The sequence below is a fragment of the Triticum aestivum genome, chromosome 7B (assembly GCF_018294505.1).
Source record: "Triticum aestivum cultivar Chinese Spring chromosome 7B, IWGSC CS RefSeq v2.1, whole genome shotgun sequence".
Classification (NCBI taxonomy): domain Eukaryota; kingdom Viridiplantae; phylum Streptophyta; class Magnoliopsida; order Poales; family Poaceae; genus Triticum; species Triticum aestivum.
In genome coordinates, this window is record NC_057813.1 from 316920066 (window position 1) to 316941188 (window position 21123).

Here is a 21123-nt window from a genome sequence, read left to right on the forward strand (position 1 = left end):
GTGAGAACCGACAAGAATTGGTACAAATTATGCTATTTCCTTGTTCCACATTTGAGTGATCATTGATCCATCTTCAACATTGGTCAAGGTACATTTGGTATAAGTTCTTCTCTTTCTCCCACTCACATATTTGCTTGGAATGATGGATAGGCCAAGTTCTTCTACCAACGCACTCTTCATCGAGCAAGATGACGACATGTCATCCTATGTCACCAAGAGCCACCTCTTCGGTGCACAACGAGCTTTGAATCAAGAACAACAAGCAATGAGCAATCACATCGACAATCTCGCCACCGACTTGCGACTCTTCGAGCAACGAACAAGAGACTACTTCGATAACAAGCTCAATGCTCACAAACAAGAGAACAATGCAATAATGGACGAGATCCGTGCCTTGTTGGTGAACCGCCATTCTACCACTTCGTTCTACTCAAGACGGAGCCGCTCGAGTTGACACTCTGATGACACCCTCTCCAGCTCAAGTACACCGACATCAAACACTCTACGTCAAGCCGCGCGTTAAGACCGTCAATCATCTCGCAATCCTCTACACGACAATCATGCACAAGAGCAATTCGATGAGCAAGCACATCGTCCTCGACAAAACCAAGTCCCTCTTGCACAAGCTCAAGAACGACAACGCCAACATCACCAAGAGGAAGAGTGAGCGCGACAACATCAAGACGAACAAGACGCCGAGGCTCAGCGCCTTCAACAACAACAACGTGAAGCACAAGCTCTTGAGGCGCAACGTGCCCTTCAAGAATCAAGTCGAGCCATTGCCAACCACAACCGAGATAGGCGCAATCAAGAGGAAGCACTTCAGGAAGAAATCCAAGAGCAAAACTACCAAGCAAGAGTGCATCGTCAAGTTCCGCAAGCTCCTCCACAAGCTCGACAAGCTCCTCCACAACCTCAAGTTCATCTAGAGCAAGATGACTACGGAAATCCTCCATTCCAAGAGCAACATAAGGTTTACAATCCTCCACGTCATTGGCGTCATCATCACCCTCGACACCAACACAAATAAGAGTAACGCTATGGCAAGCTCAAGTTCACCATGCCCAAGTTCAACGGAAGCAGTGATCCCGAAGAGTACCTCTCATGGGCATTGAAGGTCGACAAGATCTTTCATTTGAACAACTATGAGGAAGAGAAGAAGATTGCTATGACATCACTTGAGTTCCAAGACTATGTGATCATATGGTGGGAACAAGTCCTTGAGCGCCGAGAAGCAAGAGGTGAACCACCAATCACCACATGGGAGGAAATGAAAGATGTCATGCACGCATGTTTCATGCCAACCTACTACAACCGCGATCTCTTCAAGAAGCCCCAACCTACTACAATCGCGATCTCTTAAAGAGTGTTGAAGAATACTACAAGGAAATGGAGATTGCCATGATAAGAGCCAATGTCACGAAAGATGATGAACAAACTATGGCACGTTTCTTGAATGGCCTCAATCATCCCATCAAGAAGATTGCCGACTTCCAACCCTACTCCAACCTCATTGAGCTCATGCATCAAGCTACCAAAGCGGAACATCAAGTGCAAGATGACTTCAAGTACGCCAAGTACTCGTCCAAGAGCTACGGCTTCTCCAACACCCAAGCTTCAACGACTCCAACACCTTCTACCTCAACGAAGCCATCTACAAACAATGACGACAAGTCGAGTTACAAGAAAACTTAGACAACTTCAAGTCGTCCTCCTACTACAAGCAACTTCAAGCCGTGTGCTTCATCATCTACTCCAACCAATGAGACCGTCAAGACAAGCTCTATCAAGTGTTACACTTGCGGCGGCCGAGGCCACAAGTCCTTTGAGTGTACCAACAGGAGCACCATGATCCTCAATGACGATGCAACCTATGACTCCATGAGTGAAGAGGAAATGGAAGCCCTTGACCAAGTGGCCATGCACCGGCGCGTGAACGAAGGTGAAGATGATCAAGTCTTTTGTGATGAGGATTCGAGCCCCGCTCTCGTTCTCTCCAAAGTCTTGACTCTTCAACATCAACAAGACAAAGACCAAAGATGCCATATTTTCCACACCAAGGCTGGCATCAATGGGAGGTCCATCAAGGTCATCATCGATGGAGGTAGTTGTCACAACTTGGTGATAACCCTCAAGTATAGGGGATCAACTGTAGCCTCTTTCGATAAGTAAGAGTGTCGAACCCAACGGGGAGCTAAAGGTAGAACAAATATTCCCTCAAGTTCTATCGACCACCGATACAACTCTACGCACGCTTAACGTTCGCTTTACCTAAACAAGTATGAAACTAGAAGTACTTTGTAGGTGTTGATGGATAGATTTGCAAGAATATAAAGAGCACGTAAATATAAACTAGGGGCTGTTTAGATAAAGAAGCCATACAGTTAGTATAGCGAGTGTAGAAAAGTGGTGGTAGGAGTTGTGAAATTGTCCCTAAGCAATTAACTACTTTACTAGACCGATAACAAGTTTTATGTGGGAGAGGCCACTGCTAGCATGTTATCCCTGACTTGGAATTCTATGCACTTATGATTGGAACTATTATCAAACATCCACAACTACTAACGTTTATTAAGGTAAAACCCAACCATAGCATTAAGATATATTGGTCCCCCTTCAATCCCGTATGCATCAATTTCTATGATAGGTCGAAGCTTCTGTCACTCTTGCCCTCCAATACATAGTCCTATCAACATACAACTAACCCTATGGTGTCATCCACGCGCGCGGTCATATAATGGGCACCAAAGGACAACAACATAACCACAAGCAAATTAAACCAATCATAGCAATTCACCAATTACCGAAAGGACAACGAAAATCTACTCAGACATCATAGGATGGCAATACATCATTGGATAATAACATGAAGCATAAAGCACCATGTTCAAGTAGAGGGTACAGCGGGTTGTGGGAGAGTGGACCTCTGTAGATAGATGGGGGAAGGTGATGAAGATGTTGGTGAAGATGACGGAGGTGTTGGTGTAGATTGCAGTGATGATGATGGCCCCGACGGTGTTCCGGCGCCACCGGAAGCGAGGGGGAGAGAGCTCCCCTTCTTCTTCGTCTCGGAATGATATCTCGGAATGGCTATGGAAATGCCATGATAGGTAGGTATGGTGGCTGTTTTGAGGAAGATATAAGGAGGCTTATGTGTGATAGAGTGTATCGTATCACGGGGTTTGGATGCACCGACGAAGTTTGCACCAACTCTCGAGGTGAGAAAGGGCAATGCACAGTACCGAAGAGGCTATCAAATCGTGGAAAGGTAAGAGTGCGTATAATCCATGGACTCACATTAGTCATAAAGAACTCATATACTTATTACAAAAGTTTATTAGCCCTCGAAGCAAAGTACTACTACGCTTGCTCCTAGGGGGGAGGTTGGTAGGAGTTAACCGTCACGTGCCCCCGACCTTCACGCAAAGATAAACAATCAAAATACAATGCGTGCCAATTTGGTTAAATAGTTAGGAGACCATACGTGCATGCTTCAGGAATCACAAACCTTAACACCAATATTCTTACTAAACACAACCATTTACTAGAACCTCCCACATATTATCATCTCTATATTGCAAAACTATTCAAGGAATCAAACATATCATATTCAGTGATCTACAACTTTTATGTAGGATTTTATGACTAACCATGTGAATGACCAATTCCTATCATGTCTCTAAATAGATATAAGTGAAGCCAGAGAGTTTAATTCTTTCTACAAAAGATATGCCAACGCTCTAACAAATATAAGTGAAGCAAAAGAGCATTATACAAATGGTAGTTTTCTACGTGAAGAGAAACAGGCAATCCAAACTTCAAATGATATAAGTGAAGCACATGAAGCATTCTATAAAACCATACTCAAAAGATTTAAGTGAAGTGCAATGAGCATTCTATAAATCAACCAAGGACTAGCTCATACCAGCATGTTGCATAAAAGAAAAGTGAAAACTAAATGCAAAAGACGCTCCAAGATTTGCACATATCGCATGAACAAAATGAATCCGAAAACATACCGATACTTGTTGGAGAAAGATGGGATGCCTTCCGGGGCATCACCAAGCTTAGATGCTTGAGTCTCCTTGAATATTTACTTGGGGTGCCTTGGGCATCCCCAAGCTTGAGCTCTTGCCTCTCCTCCTTCTCCTCACATTGAGACCTCTTCGATCTTCGAACACTTCATCCACACAAAACTCAACAGAAAGCTCGGTAAGATCTGTTAGTATAATAAAGCAAATCACTAATCTAAGTACTGTTGCAAACCAATTCATATTTTGTTTTTTGCACTGTAGCTACTGTAATATAACTTTTCCATGGCTTAATCCACTGATAGAAATTTATAGTTTCATCAAAACAAGCAAACTATGCATCAAAAACAGAATCTGTCTTAAACAGGGCAGTCTGTAGTAATATGAACATTCACCGTCCTTATGGTACCCCAAAAATTCTGCCAAAATTAGGAAAAATAAACAATTTGTATAGAAAGACGGTGCAAAAAGTTTCAGAACAGTTTGACATTCCAATAAAAAAATGTAAAATCACGCATTACAGCCAAAGTTTATGTCCTGCACCGCGCAAACCAACAAGCATTGTAAACATCCTAAAGGCAAACCTTGGCACATTATTTTTATAATACAATGGAATTGTACAAGGGGATAATTATTTTTGTTGAAAAGTTTATTTAATCAAGATTCACAAAGTTTGAGTGAGCATGAACAAAGTTCAAGGAGCTCCCCCACTTCAACAATACTTGTCTTTCTCACTTTCACTTTCCTTTTTGAAAAGTTTTGGGTTCCCATCTTTATTTTTTTATTTTTAAACTTTATAAAAGCAATCAACAGAAATAAATGACTCTCTAAAACTTCCGGGTTGTCTCCCTGACAACGCTTTCTTTAAAGCCATTAAGCTAGGCATATAGTGCTCAAGTAATGAATCCACCCGGATCCCAAGGTATATCAAAGCCAATTTTAATTAACAATGATTTGTAATTTATTAGTGAGAACAAAGTAACATATATCAAGCAATTACGAAGTCTAACTCTCTTCCTATGCATCGACATGTCATAAAAGAACAATTGATGCACACCAAGTAAAGGTCATTGCATAGTATAAACAGTTTCTTGCAATTTTATCGTGTGGGAAACATACAGAGGTGGAGTTATAGTTCCTCTCTCATAATAATTGCAAGTAGGAGCAGCAAGCACATGCATATTATATCTATCAAAATCATCATGTGTAGTAGTAAAACGCAACCCATCAATATAATCCTTAATAAGGGCAAACTTCTCCGATATAGTGTAGTCGGGAGAATTCAAAAAGATAATAGACTATCATGCGTGGGTGCAATAGAAAAAATTTCATGTTTAACATAAGGAACTATAGCAAGTTCATCTCCATAAGCATAATTCATATTGGCATCTTGGCGACAAGCGTAGCAAGCATCATCAAAAAGGGATATTTCAAAAGAATCAACGGGATCATAACAATCATCATAACATTCATCATTCGGTAAGCTCGAAGGGAAATTAAACAATGTATGAGTTGAAGAGTTACTCTCATTAGAAGGTGGGCATGGGTAGCTAATCCGCTCTTCCTTCTTTTGTTCTTCCTCTCCTCCTCATCTTTTTCATCCAATGAACTCACAATTTTATCAATTCCTTCTTCCATAGACACCTGCAAAATATTAGTCTCTTCTTGGACAACGGAGGAGTCCTCAATATATGGTTTAACATAGGCATTAGAAGCATAATTATCATAACAATATTTAAGTATGGCAAAAAATTTAGATTTGTAAAGAGTGGCATCATACTTTCCAATCAAAGAAGCAATTTCATAAGCACCCTTAAAAGCAACAAATTCTTCAATTTGTTGAACATCATAGTAATTATAAACACCCTTAGCATACGAAGATACGATTCCATTATCACTGAATTCACATTGGTAGGGAAGGTGCTTCTTAGGGTCTTCAGAACAACAAGTAAAATCATATATTTCACATAAATTCCAAGCATAGCATTGCAAACGATGAATTTGATCCAGTAAAAGTTTCCCTTTTTCAGATATGCGGTGTCGCACATAACAAGCATGCTCATCTAATGATTTGACCTCAACTAAGCTAGTTGGGGTTTCAGTACGAGCACATAGGGATCGAAGATGATCCAAGTAAAAAGCTTCAGGAGTGTGATAGATTTTGAGTGGTTCTTCAACCATTAGTGTAGTAGGTACAACTAATTTTTTTGGTATTTTGCATTTCCTACCCATAACTAAAGATAGAAAACAAGAGCACAAAATAAAAACTACTTGGCGATAAAGCAAATAAGCGCACACGAGAATTGCTCCCCGGTAACGGCGCCAGAAAAAGGTCTTGATAACCCTCAACTATAGGGGATCAATTTTAGCCTCTTTCGATAAGTAAGGGTGTCAAACCCAACGAGGAGCTAAAGGTAGAACAAATATTCCCTCAAGTTCTATCGACCATCGATACAACTCTACGCACGCTTAACGTTTGCTTTATCTAAAACAAGTATGAAACTAGAAGTACTTTGTAGGTGTTGTTGGATAGATTTGCAAGAATATAAAGAGCACGTAAATATAAACTAGGGGCTGTTTAGATAAAGAAGCAATAAAGTTAGTATAGAGAGTGTGGAAAAGTGGTGGTAGTAGTTGTGAAATTGTCCCTAATCAATTGACTACTTTACTAGACCGCTAGCAAGTTTTATGTGGGAGAGGCCACCGCTAGCATGTCATCCCTGACTTGAAATTCTATGCACTTATGATTGGAACTATGAGCAAGCATCCGCAACTACTAATATTCATTAAGGTAAAACCCAACCATAGCATTAAGATATATTGGTCCCCTTTCAACCCCATATGCATCAATTTCTATGCTAGGTCGAAGCTTCTGTCACTCTTGCCCTCCAATACATAGTCCTATGAACATACAACTAACCCTATGGTGTCATCCACGCGTGCGCTCATATAATGGGCACCAAAGGACAACAACATAACCCCAAGCAAATTAAACCAATCATAGCAATTCACCAATTACCGAAAGGACAACGAAAATCTACTCAGACATCATAGGATGGCAACACATCATTGGATAATAATATGAAGCATAAAGCACCATGTTCAAGTAGAGGGTACAACGGGTTGCGGGAGAGTGGACCGCTATAGATAGATGGGGGAATGTGATGAGGATGTTGGTGAAGATGACGAAGGTGTTGGTGTAGATTGCGGTGATGATGATGGCCCCGGCGGTGTTCCGGCGCCACCGGAAGCGAGGGGAGAGAGCTCCCCTTCTTCTTCTTCTTCCTTGACCTTCTACCTAGATGGGAGAAGGGTTTCCCCTCTGGTCCATGGTCTCCATGGCGTGGGAGGGGCGAGAGCCCCTCCGAGATTGGATCTATCTCTCTGTCTCTCTCTGTTTCTGCGTTCCGGATTCTGGCCTTTCACCATTTCTGATGTGAACTGGGGACCCGATCTTTCGATGAGAGGGAGATAACTACGATTTTGGGTGGGACTTGACCCTCACGATCCGGCTACGAACCGTACAGGGAGAACCATACACGACTGATATCCATGCCAATCGCTGAACCAACTACACGACATTATCGACCGAGCCAACAACACGATCGACCTATCCACGAAGGATTTTTCCTACAAGAAAATCAAAGAACATGCAAGAAAATAATAGCCAAGCAATCTAAGAATTGCGGATATGCTAGATGAATAAATCTCACAAATTGGGGTTCCAATAGGATGTCTTGATGGTCGCACTAGCCGCTACGAGCGAAGACAAATAAAAGTTGCAATAGCTAAACTTCTCTAAACAAAACACGAGTCTAAACCCTAGCTGTAATTAACTATTTATTAGATGCAGAGACGCGCCCGAGACGCACAGGGGCGGCAGAGTCCAGACGGACGCTCTTGACATGATGGGCCAGGTCGGCTCCTTGATTGCGTTGTCATATGCAGCAGAATGCCCACTCTTTTTATTATTATAATTTTGCATTGGACGAGGCAGCAACAATAGTAGTTGACCCCACCAAATATGCATGCATGCACATGTGTATTTTGCATTGGACGTGGCAGCTTGGTTGGACTTGTGGCTTGTGATAGCTTGCATGGTGATGGGCACATGTATGTACACATGTGGATTTGGCACTAATGATTTAAGCTTGGTGTTCTTAGGCCGGTCATGTTTGTCCTCGACTATCTTCATTTTTGTACACACTGGCGATGTCTTTTTGGTAGCTTTTTCTGTACAAGCGATGTCCACATCATCCTCCCTTGAAAACAAAGTCGTCCCCGACTTTCGTTTAGCTGAAATCTATCATACAGAAAAGCAAGAATGTGTGTAGTACATATATTCCTGGGCAAATGCATGAATTCATGGAGCGTAGGAAAAATTGCAGCACATGAAGGAACATTATTAGATATTCTCTTAGAAACTAAAGCATGTTGTGGAGACTACAAACTGCCATGTAACTCATCATTCGTGTCATGCAGAGCAAAGTATACAGTACTATGTTCACTATTGGGTGAAGGAAAGACACTAGAGAAAGAAGAAAAATTATCAGGGAAACAATTGATTTGCTTCCACGCAATATCTATAGATAAATTAAGTGAACTCATAGATACTACTAGAACACAAGGCATCAACAAATCAGAAGTTGAGACACTCAATGGAAATGTTTCAGAATTGGTAGCAAGCATACTATGCATAGTACGATCCGTCGATTTAGATTGGTCACAATTTATTATCTCATCGAGGCTCATAGGAAGCAAGTTAATGGTTTTTCCTTCAAACACGAGAGTATATGAATTTGTTCTACCATGGTGGGTAACACTATTATCATATTGCCAAGGTCGACCTAACAATAAAGAACAAGCTTGCATAGGTACGACATCACAATCAACGTAATCATGATATGAACCAAGTGTAAAACGAACTCGCACATGACGTGTCACCTTCAACTTACCACATTCGTTGAACCATTGGATGTTATATGGATGGGGATGTCTCGTAGTGGTGAGGAAAAGCTTCTCTACCATCTCCATACTCGCCAAATTATTGCAGCTTCCACCATCAATGATCACACGAACCGAATGTCCTTTGACAACAAACTTAGTTTGAAAAAGATTATGACATTGAGGCATCTTAACATGCCCCAACTGGGCACTAAGTACTCGCATGGTTACAAGGCTTGGGTACTGATCAGCCATCTCAGCATTAATATGTATCTCCTCTGGGTCATGCTCCTTAGTGTCACCTGCATTATTAGTGGCAAGCATAGCATGTGTATCTTCATCCAAATCACTAGCAGAGGAGTACTCACCGTCTTCCTGCACAATGAATGTTCGTTTATTTGGGCAGTCCTTCATCAAGTGCCCGCCACCTTTGCATATATGACACTTCATGTTCCTTGTGCGTCCAGACGAAGTGGTGGGTGCTAAAGAAATTGCTTTCGAAGCCTCGGATGATTGTGGAGCTGATTTTGAACTTGATGGGTGTGCACCATTGTGCAAGATAGGTGGTGTTGACTCAGTAGTGGATGGAACAGTAGGAGAGGGTGTCCATGATGAGCGGCGATCTGCAGAAAAGTTACCTCGTCCCTTGTTGTGTCGTCCATGTACTTCCCTTTCAGCTTTACAAGCAAAATGAAACAAACGAGTAATAGAATTGTACTCCTTATAGTCCAATATATCCTGAATATCACGATTCAAACCACCTAAAAATCTCGCCATCATAGCATCTTCAGTTTCAACTAATCCACATCGCACTAAGCCAATTTGCAATTCTTGATAATAATCCTCTACAGAACTACTACCTTGCTTTAGACATTGCAATTCATTTTTCTTATCACAAGCATAATATGAAGGAACATAACGTTGTTGCATAGCTCGTTTTAAAGCATCCTCAGTAGCAGGTATATTATTCGTATTAATACGACAATATTCACTCCACCACTTGGAATCAAACTTTGTAAATTCACTAGTGGCCGCCCTAACTCTTTGGTTCTTAGGAATATCATGACATGCAATTTTTTGTTCAACAGAAAGTTCCCAGTCAAGATAAACATCTAGATTATATTTACCATTGAAGGCAGGAATTGTAAATTTGATTTTGGCACTAGAGTGTTCATAATCTCTAACATCATACCTGGGGAGACCTCGTGCCATACCTTGACGGTTGAAACATAGTTGTTGATGAGCATGGTCATTGTGGCGGTCGTCCTTGGTGTCACCAGCATAATTCTCGTAATTGTCCCCATGTTTCTCGGAGACGCGGTGAGGAATGGTTGCAGCATCAGTGGCAGTAGCTGGGTGTTGTGGATGACCCATGGGCACACGTCAAGCCCGCGAAGTAGCGACAACACCCGTGGAATTGTGAGGAACGGTGTTGTTGTTGACGGGGAGTGCAGTCCATAGCTCGTCCAAACGTAACAAGATGTCTTGTAGTTGTGTGTTCGCAACACCCTGTGCATCCTCAATGGCCTTGGGCCTCTCTTCGGCCACAATCTGAGCACCCTCAAGTTGGGCGAGATGCTCGCTGGTGACTTTCACATCTGCGGTAAGGCCCTCAAGTGTGGGTGATCCTGTGCCATTGTTAGCGAAAGAGAAAAAAACACAATATATAATCCCTATCAACTAACAGGATGTGGTGGACAAAGTTCGCTCACACTCAAACTTAGTATCAAATTCTTACTTGTTCTTACCAATGCAACAGGTGGTGATCGGCACGTTGGTGTTGGCTTCAAACTACCGATGACGATTGGATGGAGCGATAACCAGGAATCAGTAGAGCCGGAACATGTACTTATTGGTAGAAAAAGTGTAGCTTGGAAAAGGCTTCTCAACTCACAATATTGGTGGCACAATTTACCAAAAAGCAATGCAAGTTGAATAATTGCTCAAACTCCTAACTAGTGCTGGCAGTCGACTAGCAAGAGAGAAAAATAATCTAAGCCCAGATACTGAATCAAATGTATGTGAAAATTGCTGAGTAGGAGAAGACACACAAATATATAATAAAACTCGAAACAAATGATAAGTGTACAGTGTCCAAAGTGAAACAACAAAAATAATAGATGCTAGTCCAGAACAGAACAGAACAACCTAGAATAGATGCTAGCTGGCCTGATTTATTTTTTTCTATTTCTTTTTTTTCCTCTTTTTTGCGCTTTTTTTGCTTCTCTGTTTTTTTTTCCACTGTTTTTTACCAGGCCGGTTAGCAAGATGGAAACGTTTCAAAATAACTTGTCTGTTACTATTGCCGTATTGGTAGTACTAGTAGAGATCAAAAAGTAAACTAGTAAAGGAAGCACAACCTGTGTGTTTGATAAGATGTGTGCTACTAGTGGTGGCACTAAATTACTTATAATGGACGGCTGGCAGTGGTACACAAAGGGTAATGATGGATGGCTAACCAGATGGAACCAAGAGCATAATTGGTTTGATGCTAAAAGTTGGCATGCCAAATTTTGGCAATTGCCAAATGTTGGCTAGAGATTGGTTGCTTGCCAATTTTCGTTGGTGATCTCACAAAAGATTGCCAATTGTTGGCAACTTTTGATGTTGCCAAATGTTGGCTTGCCAAATATTGGCAATGTCAAATGTTGGTAGCAAACCAATTATGCTACAAGATGCTTGGCGCTAGCGGCTAATGTCTAGGGCATGCGCGCGACATCACATGCACAAGTTTCAAGGCAGATGGGACGTGGGGCACACGTGCAGCGACGAAAAGGAAACAATCTGGTGCAATCTTTTTTTTGAAGACGAGCGTTGCGGCAAAGATTTGAAGGGTGGACAAAAACAGATTGATCTAGTAGATGATTTTCTCCCAAACAAATCTAAACCAGCACTAATACTAGGATGGATGCAACCAAATATCCAACAAAACAAATACTAGATGCAAAGATTGCTAGAGGCTAAAAAAGGTAGGTGCAGCGGATGAACTAATCTAATAGTTTTTTGGCTTTTTTTGGGGGTTGTAGGACTGAAAAACAATCTAACCTAATAAAACTGTAAATCTCTCACCGATGAACCTGAAAACTGATACCACTTGATGTGAACTGGGGACCCGATCTTTCGATGAGAGGGAGATAACTATGATTCTGGGTGGGACTTGACCCTCACGACCCGGCTATCAACCGTATAGGGAGAACCGTACACGACTGATATCCATGCCAATCGCTGAACCAACTCCACGGCGTTATCGACCGAGCCAACGACGCGATCGACCTATCTACGAAGGATTTTTCCTGCAAGCAAATCAAAGAACATGCAAGAAAATAATAGCCAAGCAATCTAAGAATTGCGGATATGCTAGATGAATAAATCTCACAAATTAGGGTTCCGATAGGATGTCTTGACGGTCTCACTAGCCGCTACGAGCGTAGACAAATAAAAGTAGCAATATCTAAACTTCTCTAAACAAAACCCGAGTCTAAACCCTAGCTATAATTAACTATTTATTAGACACATGGACGCGCCCGAGATGCACAGGGGCGGCAGAGTCCAAACGGACGCTCTTGACGTGATTGGCCAGGTCGGCTCCTTGATGGCGTTGTCATATGCAGCAGAAGGCCCACTCTTTTTATTGTTATAATTTTGCATTGGACGTGGCAGCAACAATATTAGCTGACCCCACCAAATATGCATGCATGCACATGTGTATTTTGCATTGGATGTGGTAGCGTGGTTGGACTTGTGGCTTGTGATAGCTTGCATGGTGATGGGCACATGTATGTACACATGTTGATTTGGCATGAATCATTTAAGCTTGGTGTTCTTAAAGCGGTCATGTTTGTCCTCAACTATCTTCATCTTTGTACACACTGGCGATGTATTTTTGGTAGCTTCTTCTGTACAAGCGATGTCCACATCGGTTTCTTATATTCTCGGAGATCCGTAACTCTGATTGGATTGAAACTTTGAACACGATTTTCTCCGGATATTAGCTTTCTTGCGGCGAAAGAAGGGCAACAACTGCCTTACGGGGTGTCTACGAGGGTCAGGGGCACGCCCCCTGCCTCGTGGGCCCCTCGAGCATCGTCTCGCGTTGATTCCACTTCCCAAAATTCATAAATTTTCCAGAATAATCTCCGTCAGTTTTTATCCCGTTTGGACTCTGTTCGATATGGATTTTCTGCGAAACAAAAAACGTGCAACAAACAGGAACGGGCACTGGGCACTGGATCAATATGTTAGTCCCAAAAATAGTATAAAAAGTTGCCAAAAGTATGTTTGATCACATGACGCATTCATGACAGTAACACAATTCTCTAAAATAGGTAGTGTGCCCAAATCAATAGGTAACTCAACACATGATGTATTCAAGTTAACTAGGCATGCATCATTCTCATGTGAAAGTGGAAAATCTGGACCTTTGTCATTACCTCTTATGATCAACTCAGATGATGTAGGCACTCTCGATGGTGAAGTGTCACATGGTGGAGATGATTCAGTCCTCGCAACAATGGACGTGGTTGTCATAGTACCCCTAGTACTTGAAGAAACATCTGTATCAACACGTGGAATATGCACCGTGCGTTTGTTCTCCTTGTGGGCAACACGTTGTTTTATTTCCTGTTCAGCTTTGCAAGCAAGACAAAACAAATGGTTCGTAGGATAACACTCTTCATGAATTTGTATCTCTTGAATATCATGGTTTAATCCTCCCCAAAATCTATCCAGAAAATCTTCTTCACTTTCTTCAAAAAATGAGTGCAACAATATAGTTTGTAAATCATCATAATATTTTGTTACCGTGTCAGTGCCTTGTTTTAAATGTTGTAATTTTTTAATCATACCATGAGTATAATAAACATCAGCGAATCTATCTCTCATGGCAGGTTTGAAATCATCCCAAGTAGTAGGTATAAAATCAGGCTTTAACAGACAATAATCACCCCACCAAATTAAAACAAAGCTAGAGCGTCAGGCGCCGGACGTCTGGTCCTGGGCGGACGTTCGCTCGCTGGAGCTTCTTCGTCAGCTCTTCTTCTTGTCCTTCATACTCGATGTACTCACCGTCTTGGCCATTGGATGTAGCTGTACCGTGGCCTCTTCTAAGTACCTGATCACACATAGTCTTTCCGCTTGAGGTAGTAGCCATGTCTCATGTGTCGGAAGGGATAGTTCGAAGAGGAGCGAGTTCACCTTATCTTCGATAGCCTTTGCTCGAGCTCTTGTCATTGGTCCAAGTGGTGCCGTGGGAGATGTAGATACGTCCATGGGGATTATTGTGGGATGCTCCGCATCATCTCCCCCCCTTGGGAATGATCCGACCTCGGATCGAAAGCTTCATCACCATGGTATGGCAAAACGTCTTTGACATTGAAGATGTCTCTCATGTTGTACTTGTCGCTTGGGATGTCGATCTTGTAAGCGTTGTTGTTGTAGCGTGCGAGCACCTTGAAGGGTCCATCGGCTCGGGGTAGAAGTTTGGACTTGCGTTCGTTGGGGAAACGGTCCTTGCGAAGGTGTAGCCACACAAGATCTCCGATGTTGAATATCATGGGTTGCTTGTTGATGTTGAGCATGGTCGCGGGTCGTTATACTTGGCGCTCGATGGTGTGCCTTGTATCTTCATGCATCTTCTTGAGGTAGGTTGCTCGTGCACTCGCGTCCATGTTGGTGCGCTCTTGGAGTGAAAGAGGTAGAATGTCCAATGGGGACAACGGTTCGAAACTGTAGACGACCTTGAAGGGGGACTTGCCGGTAGTCGAATGTCTTGCGCAGTTGTAGGCGTACTCAGCGATGGGTAGGCACTCCTCCCACTCCTTAATGTTCCTCTTGATCAACACACGAAGTAGAGTGGAGAGTGTATGGTTCGTCACCTCCGTTTGGCCGTCGGTTTGAGGATGATATGCCGAAGAGAACAAGGGCTCGATTCTGAGCTTGGCGCATAGAGTCTTCCAAAAGTAACTCAAGAACTTGACGTCGCGGTCTAAGACAATCGTCTTTGGCACTCCATGGAGGCACAATATTTCCCTACAAAAAAGGTTTGCAATATTTGAAGCATCGTCTATCTTGTTGCATGGGATAAAATGAGCCATCTTGGAGAATCGGTCCACAACAACAAACACGGTATCCTTTCCATTTTGTGTTCTAGGCAAACCAAGTACAAAGTCCATGGTAATTTCTTCACAAGGTTGATAAGGAATAGGAAGAGGCATGTAAAGACCATGCATGGGATTGAGCTTTTGACTTAGCTTTGCAACATGTAGAGCATCAGTTGATGAATCGTGAGATGTCGCGGATCATCTTGGGCCAAAAGTAGTTCTTGGAGAGCGTGGCGAATGTCTTGTCACGCCCAAAATGTCCCATGAGTCCGCCTCCATGAGCCTCATGGGACACTTTGGACGCGACAAGACATTCGCTACGCTCTCCAAGAACTACTTTTGGCCCAAGATGTTCCGCGACGTCTCACACTTCACCAACCGATGCTCTAGATGTCGCAAAGCTAAGTCAAAAGCTCAATCCCATGGTCTTTACATGCCTTACCTATTCCTTATCAACCTTGTGAAGACATTACCATGGACTTTGTACTTGGTTTGCCTAGAACTCAAAATGTAAAGGATTCCATGTTTGTTGTTGTGGACCGATTCTCCAAGATGGCTCATTTTATCCCATGCAACAAGGTAGACGATACTTCACATATTGCAAATCTTTTTTGTAGGGAAATCTTGCGCCTCCATGGAGTGCCAAAGATGATTGTCTCGGACCGCGGCGTCAAGTTCTTGAGTTACTTTTGGAACACTCTATGCGCCAAGCTCGGAATTGAGCCTTTGTTCTCTTCGGCATACCATCGTCAAACCAACGGCCAAACGGAGGTGACGAACCGTACACTCTCCACTCTACTTTGCATGTTGATCAAGAGGAACATCAAGGGGTGGGAGGAGTGCCTACCCATCACCGAGTACGCCTACAATGGCGCAAGACATTCGACTACCGGCAAGCCCCCCTTCGAGGTCATCTACGGTTTCAACCCGTTGTCCCCATTGGACATTCTACCTCTTCCACTACAAGAGCGCACCAACATGGATGTGAGTGCACGAGCAAGCTACCTCAAGAAGATGCATGAAGATACAAGGCACACCATCGAGCGCCAAGTACAACGACTCGCGGCCAAGCTCAACATCAACAAGCAACCCATGATATTCAACATCGGAGATCTTGTGTGGCTACACCTTCGCAAGGACCACTTCCCCAACGAACGCAAGCCCAAACTTCTACCCCAATCCGATGGACCCTTCAAGGTGCTAGCACGCTACAACAACAAAGCTTACAAGATTGACCTCCCAAGCGACCAGTAGAACATGAGTGACATCTTCAATGTCAAAGACCTTTCGCCATACCATGGTGATGAAGCTTTCGATCCGAGGTTGGATCTTTCCCAGGGGGGGGGGAGATGATGCGGAGCATCCCATGATCATCCCCATGGACGTATCTACATCTCCCACGACACCACTTGGACCAATAACAAGATCTCGAGCAAAGGCTATCGAAGATAAGGTGAACTCACTCTCTCCGAACTACCCCTTTCTACACATGAGACATGGCTACTACCTCATGCGGAAACACTATGTGTGATCAGGTACTTTGAAGGAGGCCAAGGAGCAGCTACATCCAATGGCCCAGACGGCAAGGACACCGAGTATGAAGGACAAGAAGAAGAGCTACCGAAGAAGCTCCAACGAGAGGACGTCCGCCCAGGACCGGACGTTCGGTGCCTAACGCTCTAGCTAGCGGAAGTCCGCCCAGGACCGGACGCCCGACTCCTAAAGGCCCAGCCAACCCAAGCCCCAGCCGACGAGAGCTACAGTGAGAAGACGTCCGACCCCCCTCGGACGACCAGCAACACTACCCAGCGATAGGACGACCGGCCGCACCAGACGACCGGCAAATCCACTCCCAAAGCGTTTCAGCGGAAAACCGAAGCCACCGGACGACCGACGACTGGACGACCGGCAACCTCCGGACGTCCGGCACAACGATCACAGCATGAAATTAGCGGAAGTCCGAGCCCTACCGGACGCCCGGACCTCCGCAAGCGATCGGACGACCGGTAGTGAACGCACGTCCACTGCCTTTGTGTGCGCAGCTTTGGGCCCAAGGCCCTTGTACCCCTTCATTCCGTCCCCTTTTACACTTAGACTATAAATAGAACTCCTCCTCTTCCTAGTTAGGGCCAGTGTTGTGATAGCTCATATTTGAGATAGAGCTTTGCTCATCCACTTGGTTACTTCTCCTCAGAGCTCATGACCTCTTCGGAGAAGATCCCCCAAGCGGATTCAAAACCCCATCACGTGAAGAACCTTCAAGACCTCCTCACAGAGAAAACCCTTTGTATCATCCCTGGTTGACTTTGAATCGTGTATCTCTCTTTGTGTTTCGAGGATCTAGCACATGTGTGACCGTACCTTGTTGGTTGTGTGATTCCTCTCGTGTTTCCCTCGAGTTCCGCTCGTTTTCCCCCTCATGTTCTTCGTGTTTTTCGTAGGATTCCCTCCAATAGTGAAAGATCGGGCATCTAGGGTTCTACCCTACATCACTACTCTTCTAACAGAGTTCAGACCCATCAGTCTTTGCAATGTTGTGTATAAAATTGCATTGAAAGTGCTGGCTAACAGGTTGAAGGTGATCATAGCTGATATCATATATGAGGAACAATCAGTTCTTGTCTCTGGATGATTGATAACAGACAATATTATATATGCATATGATTTATCTTCATTTGATGAAAAGTAATACATCGAAGAAGAACAATTTTTGTGATATAAAACTGGATATGATGAAAGCCTATGATCGCCTAAAGTGGGACTATTTATAGGCCATCATGACTAAGTTTGGGTTTGCACCAGTTTGGATAGCTTTTGTTATGAGAATGGTGAGGTCAGTATGTTTTTCAACGTTATTCAATGGGAAAAAACTCTAGGAGTTTAAACCTTCAAGAGGTATTCATCAAGGAGATCCAATATCGCCCTACCCATTCTTGTTGGCTGACTGCCATGTCCTCTCTGCTCGCCTGAATATGCAGGAAAGCAGGGTTATTTTGCAAAAACGCCAGAGAACAAAACAGTTGACCCCACCTGGTTGGACCGCCTCTTCGGTGCCGCCTCTTCTCTGCCATGAGGGCTCTCATCCTAGCCCCTGCATCGGTTCTCGTGGTTGCGTCTTCTTCCGCGGCCGCGGAAGCAGTGGCATCGCTCTTGCCGCTACTCCCGTGCAAGCGGTGAAGAAGCTCCTGAAGAAGCTCAACAGCCCGCGCATCACACCCATCAAGCACGAGAACGACCGCCAGGTGTCGGCCATCGACGCCGTCCTCGACCGTGTCATCACCTTCCGCTTCCTTTCCTGCATGCGGTCCTTCATGGCCTCCCTTCCGCCCCCGCAGCACATCGCCCTTCTCGAGGCCGACAAGCTACACCATGAGCTTGGCTTCCCTCGCGGACGCATCGTCTCACGCATCGCCGCCCGCCACCTGCTGCTCTTCCATTGCGCCACTGTGGGCTCCGTACTGCACCTCGCGTTCACGCTGCTCATGTGCTGCTCCTCGAGGAGGAGCGCCACGTCCACAAGGAGCTCCCTCCCCACGTGGGTGCTGGCCGTCCGGAAGCTCCTCATGCTCACCGCCCACTACCGCGTGCCCCTCACGAAGCTCCAACACTGTCGCGCGGTGCTCGGCCTCCCCGATGACTTCCGGGACCGCATCCGTGACTTCCTCGATGACTTCCGCGTTGCCCTGGACCCCAACAGGCTCCACGTCCTCGAGCTGGCGCACTGGGACCCCGCACTCGCCGTGAGCACCCTGGAGCACGACTTCATGGTGGACGAGCGCCGTGTACGATGCATGTTCTGCTTCTCCATCCCGCACCGCCGGTCAATGCCACTAGACGAGGAACAGGCGGAGCGCCTGGATGCGACGACCACGTTCCCGCTGGCCTCACCGTACACCAGTTGCGCGCTGCTCCCCGACCTCCCTCTAGAACGCTCGTGCATCGTCGGGTCGCTGTTGCACGCATAAGCATCACTTCTCGATACTTGCTCCGTCCACACCTCACCCACGACCCTTCCTTCCTTCCTCGTTGCACATACCACTCCACCAGAGCAGAGACCCGACCCCCAAGTAAAATGAGTTCTTCCAGTAGGTTATGTCGTCCAGTGATGATGCCACTTCCGCTCTTGTTGCTGCTTTTGTTCTTGAGTTCATCACCGTTGGCGCTGGCCGATATGAGTGGGCAATACAGGCTGGCCCGGCGGCTGCTTGTGTCGCCATCATCGATGCACAAGTCTGAGCAGTGGATGCGGGTCCGCGACTCGAGGAAGCCCTACAGAAACGCCGGTGTGATCTTGGGGTGTTGGAAGATACCCATTCACGATAGATAGAAAGAAAGGTACGCACTCTGTTTTGTTTGCGCCTGGTTGCTTGATCGTCTCGTTGTGTAATGCGATCTGAGTGAGATTCCTTGTTGTTAATTTCAGGCATCGACGTCGAGGCAGCAGAGGAACCCATGTACCCCACCGTGCCGGCGGCCTTCATGGACGGTGTGTTTGACGTGCTTGCGCACCCGCCTCTCCGTCTCCGGGAGCCCCATCAGCGACAACACAAAGTCTGACACGCGCTTCACCCGGCAGCCGTCCAGCAGGGGATGTTGGACGACTTGTGATACGTCTCCAATGCATCTATATGTTTGATTGTTCCATGCTGTTATATTATCATTCTTGGATATTTTACAATCATTTTATATCATTTCTGCTTTTTTTTACATCGCAAGAAATCAATATCAAATGGAGTCCAAAACGCGGCGGAACTTTTTGTGGATTTTTTCGGACTAGAAGAACCGTACGGGCCAAGAAAGTACCTGAGGGGTGCTCTGAGGGGAGCACAACCCACCAGGGCGCACCTAGGGGCCTAGGCGCGTCTAGGTGGGTTGTGCCCACCTCGGTGGCCTTCCACACCGCCTCTTTGCTCTATAAATACCCCAATATTCCAGAAACCCTAGGAGAGTCGACGAAAATCAATTCCAGCCGCCACAAGTTCCAGAAACACCAGATCCAATTTAGACACCATCACGTAGGGGTTCATCATGTCCATTGGTACCTCTCCGATGATGCGTGAGTAGTTCTTTGTAGACCTACAGGTGCGTAGTTAGTAGCTAGATGGCTTCCTCTCTCTCTCTCTCTCTCTCTCTCCCTCCCTCCCTCCCTCTCTCTCTCTCTCTCTCTCTATTCTCAATACAATGGTCTCTTGGAGATCCATATGATGTAAGTCTTTTTGCGGTGTGTTTGTTGGGATCCGATGAACTTTGAGTTTATGATTAGATCTATGTTTTTATCCATGAAAGTTATTTGAGTCTTCTTTGATCTCTTATATGGATGATTGATTATAGCCTCATATTTCTTCTCCGATATTTGGGTTTTGTTTGGCCAACTTGATCTATTTATCTTGCAATGGGAAGAGGTGCTTTGTGATGGGTTTGATCTTACGGTGCTTGATCCCAGTGAAAGAAGGGGAAACGACACATATGTATCGTTGCTATTAAGGATAACAACATGGGGTCTACTTCTACATAAATAGATCTTGTCTACATCATGTCATCATTCTTATTGCATTACTCCGTTTCTCCATGAACTTAATACACTAGATGCATGCTAGATAGCAGTCGATGTGTGGAGTAATAGTAGTAGATGAGGCAGGAGTCGGTCTACTAATCTTGGATGTGATGCCTATATAATGATCATTGCCTGGATATCATCATGAGTATTTGAAGTTCTATCAATTGCCCAATAGTAATTGTTTTCCCACCTTTTACTATTTTTCTCGAGAGAAGCCACTAGTGAAACCTACGGCCCCCGGGTCTCTTCTTTAATATATTTGCCTTTGCGATCTATTTTCCTTTGCTTTTATTTTTAGTTCTATTAAACCAAAAATACAAAAATGTCTTGCTGCACTTTATTTTATTTGCTATCTATTTATCCAATCTATTACAACTTTACCTTGTCTCCGTGCCAATTTCTCGCACCGTTGCCCGAAAGGGGTTGACAACCCCTTTAACACGTCGGGTTGCGAGTATTTGTTATTTGTGTGCAGGGGCTGTTTACGTTATGT

General features: G+C 44.5%; 1 pseudogene; it reads left to right on the plus strand.

The window, feature by feature from the left end:
- Positions 1-18121: 18121 nt before the first annotated feature.
- Positions 18122-19038, plus strand: LOC123157932 (protein WHAT'S THIS FACTOR 1 homolog, chloroplastic-like; annotated as a pseudogene).
- The last annotated feature ends 2085 nt before the right edge of the window (positions 19039-21123 follow it).